At 42.5% G+C, this 3,814-nt stretch overlaps 1 long non-coding RNA gene across 1 annotated transcript; it reads right to left on the reverse strand.

Moving 5' to 3' along the window:
- Positions 1-216: 216 nt before the first annotated feature.
- On the reverse strand, positions 217-3,579 carry LOC121109706. The gene is made up of 2 exons (XR_005857745.2): positions 3,158-3,579; positions 217-568 (listed from the first exon to the last, which is right to left on the reverse strand). It is a non-coding gene; the product is annotated as an uncharacterized LOC121109706 (long non-coding RNA).
- Positions 3,580-3,814: the final 235 nt, after the last annotated feature.

Below are 3,814 nucleotides of genomic sequence, written 5' to 3' on the forward strand. Positions count from 1 at the left end.
GCAAGTGAGTTGTTCAGAGCTATTACACAGCAGACCTGACGTTTTGGAAAAGTGCTTTGCGATTCTTCTAAGCAGCAACAAGCAGAAGGCAAGAAAATTAACTGACTGATTTAGGGCTGGCGGATGAAGTGACAAAACCAACAAAAATGAACATGCATGCTGCCTAAAGCAGTTTTCAGTTCTTCATCATGAGAAGGAGATAGAGACTGACCCCAGTAAATTGCAAAAATAACTTTATTTTAAGACAATAAGTATGCCTGAACAAAAAAAACTGACAGTGGTTTATGGGCTGGTTCAGCCCAGTTCTGTGACTAACGGGGAAGGGGGACCCACAGACATGGTTGCCTGGAGGACCAAGCCAAGAGGGCTATTGTGTGATGGAACAGAAAAGGGTCCTTCAGAAAACCCTTTACAATTGTTCTGTTTTTCTGCACTCGTGCTGCTGCAGCTCCAGGTAGAGGAAAACACAGCTCTGACGATGATCATCAGCAATTGTGATGCTCCCAGAGGCACATCCAGAGTCACCAGCCTTTGCCCCAAAGGATTCCAGCAGATGCCTCCAACTTCCCTATATCGCATAGAGAATGGGACAGCTGTCATTGAAGGGGCAATGTGATTAATTACCAATACATTTTTCATATGCCTTCTGAGAATACACATTGTTCATATGAAAATGATAGAGTAACAGCAGGTACCAGCAGCTTTATACTCCTTCTTTTAAATATTCTTTCATAAAAAATAGTTTGAATCTACAGCTAGTGAGAAACAAAATCAAAGCTCTTGGATCTTTACTAAAAAACAGGGTATTCTTCTCCCTGCATTCCCATCAGGTTCTATGTATGGCTTGAAATATGTGAAGCATGGTTGGAAGACTTTGGTGCTAGAAACAATTTTGTTCTGATGAATTTCATTCTAAAACATAAAGAGTAAGCAGATGGAAACCAAGTTCTTGTTTCAACTGTTGGTGAGTGTTAAGAGTATGACAGCAATATCTAAGAACCTGACGGTTATGGAGAAACGCAAAGATAATGGTGACTGCACTTAAGACCACAGCTGCTCTCTGATTAATCACTCTCAAAAGCTGAAAAGGCAAAGTGGATGAAGAGTATGAGCAAGGCAGAAGAATCTAAAATACTCCAACATGGAAGGGAACCTGATAACCTGGTAACACAACCCTGTCCCTCAGTGCTCAATTCCAGCACTGCTGGCTTCATTTATTGCTGTAGGTTTTACTCCTTTCCTTAGTTATAACAAATAATGATTAATGCTGCAAAGCAATGACTGAAGTTCGTTGTGAATTTGTCTGTGACTTTAATATGTGAGTCTCTAAATCTGTAAGTGAAGGATGTGCTAAGTGGTTGGATAGATTGAAACAATAATAAAACTAAAAAGGGTGATGCAAAACTAAAATCTGTGGTGCCTGACAGATCTATCACTGCACCATAATGAAGAGCCATTCTCATGGTTTAAATCTACTCTGTAGTAGGTTCATGAGTTTGGTAGCAGAGATTTCCATAGATGCTGTCCAACCTACATTTCATTGTGTGAAATCAGGATTTAAAAAGCAGTTTTGAGCATTAGAGTGGTGTGTAAGGAGCATGCATAATTAGCTGATTATGAACATTTATCCAGATCTGATGATGGGAATTCATATTTGATGTGCATATGTCTATATTCAAGTAGCACAATCTGGGAAGTTTGGCCAAATTTGTGCGTAGTAAAACATATTTAATAACTGCAGAGCTCTGACCTGCCTTGAGAGTGTTGTTCAGGCTAAGGTTGTTCGTGACTATTTGAATTTGAACTGGTGATCTTGCAGTGCTGTGCTTGATTCCAGGGCATTTTTCAGAGCATGGTGCCAGTTTGCTAACTGAGAATGAGAAGAACTGTTGTTGAAGGAGGACATCTAGTGATATGGTCTGTATTCACATATTTAGCTGTTTTGTGCAGCCAGTTTGCTAGCAAGTTACAGAATTTCTGGAAACTGTAGTGAAGATGTAACTTGGTCTGCTATGTAGTAGTCTTGGGGATTTTGATAGAAGACAAGGTGCCAGGTCCTGCACTTTGGTCACAACAAAACCCAGGCAATGATGAAGGCTTGGGGCAGAGTGGCTGGAAGGCTGTGCATGAGAAGAGGACCTGGGGATGTTGGTCTACACTCAGCTGAACACGAGCCAGCAGTGTGTCCAGGTGGCCAAGAAGGCCATTGGCATCCTGGCTTGAATCAGAAATAGTGCAGCCAGCAGGAGCAGAGAAGTCATCATCCTTCTGTACTCAGCACTGGTGAGGTCACACCTTGAGTACTGCATCCAGTTTTGGGCCCCTCGCTGCAAGAAAGACATTGAGGCCCTGGAGTGTGATCAGAGAAGGGCAGTGAAATTGTGAAGGGCCTGGAGCACAAGTCTCGTGGGGAGCAGCTGAGGGAACTGGGATTGCTCAGTCTGGAGAAAAGGCGGCTCAGGGGAGACCTTATTGCCCTCTCCAATGACCTGAAAGAAGGTGGCTATGAGATGGAAGTTGACCTCTTCTTCCAGATAACAGTGATAGGACAAGAATAAATGGCCTCAAGTTGAGCCAGAGGAGGTTCAGGTTGGATATTAGAAAACATTCAGTCTCAGAAGGAGTGGTGAGGCACTGGAATGGGCTGCCCAGCAAGGTTGGGTCAAACATCAGAAGGTCTGATGTGGGAAGATAATACCAGATGGTGGAGCAAAGCAGTCCTCAAAGCATTTCTTTTTGTCTCATTTTCTCCCTCACTACTGCAGTAATCTTAATTATTGCAAACTCCTCTGTAACACCACTGTTTCCTCTGCTGTAACCCATTACAGAGCCCATCTCACACCCTCTGCCCTTTCTTGCAGTAGCTGTGAGACTCTGAATGTGCTGACTCAGCATTGGAAGAAGATCTGAGTGAAAGCAAGTCCCAGTGCGGCTGAGCTGGTTAGATTGTACGGGACAGCACAGATCATATCTGCTATTGACGTGCGGAAATCAGACTCTATAGCCAGTAAGGATATAGAGCAGGTATGTGTTTATTGGTGACACGCGTACACCCTGGTGCAAGGGGGATCGTTCCACCTAACTTGCACACCGTCCGAAGAAATCGTGCTATAGATATAGGTCAAACTAATACATAATCAGGAATTCGGATACATACTCACTACATTCCCGAGAGTCCATTAGCATACAGTCCCTCCCCCCCTTGCGCGTGCGTAGTAGGTCGTGATGATGAAGGCTCGTAGTCTTCCTCGCTGCAAACTTCTGACCCTGAAGGGGGGGGCATCCCCCAGACTGGTTTCAGCTTGCACCTCAGACATCTAATCACCTCCCTGCCAAATGTTTTTGAGCTGTTCTCCGGTCCTTATCTTTATGGCCTTCATTCTTGTTATTCTGGACCTAGCGCCTGTGAAAGTGCTTGGAATCCCTTCTTTTCTAATACTCTCTACATAAACTATCTCTATTTGCCCCTTATGTCTACTTTGTGAAGCTGCTTTCTCTTTTCTTGCTATGAAGCCCTTCTTTCTATACTGCAGGGACCTGATTTTGCTCTTCACTATGACAGCATGGTAGTTAATCATTAACTTTGTGAATCAGTTCACATTGTATACATTTACCACAATGATAAATTCATTTTTAATGACAATATATGGAAAATGGAAACTTTGAGCATTTGAGTAGAAAAATGAATAAATAAAAAGTAGATTTCTTCTCAACGTACCATTTACCTAATGGTTTTATGGCTTTTAGTTACTGTCTTCATATTCAGAATACTTTCTATTTCCACTAACAGCAAAATTTTAACTAAAATAAGAAT

Source organism: Gallus gallus, chromosome 2 (assembly GCF_016699485.2).
Source record: "Gallus gallus isolate bGalGal1 chromosome 2, bGalGal1.mat.broiler.GRCg7b, whole genome shotgun sequence".
Taxonomy (NCBI): Eukaryota; Metazoa; Chordata; class Aves; order Galliformes; family Phasianidae; genus Gallus; species Gallus gallus.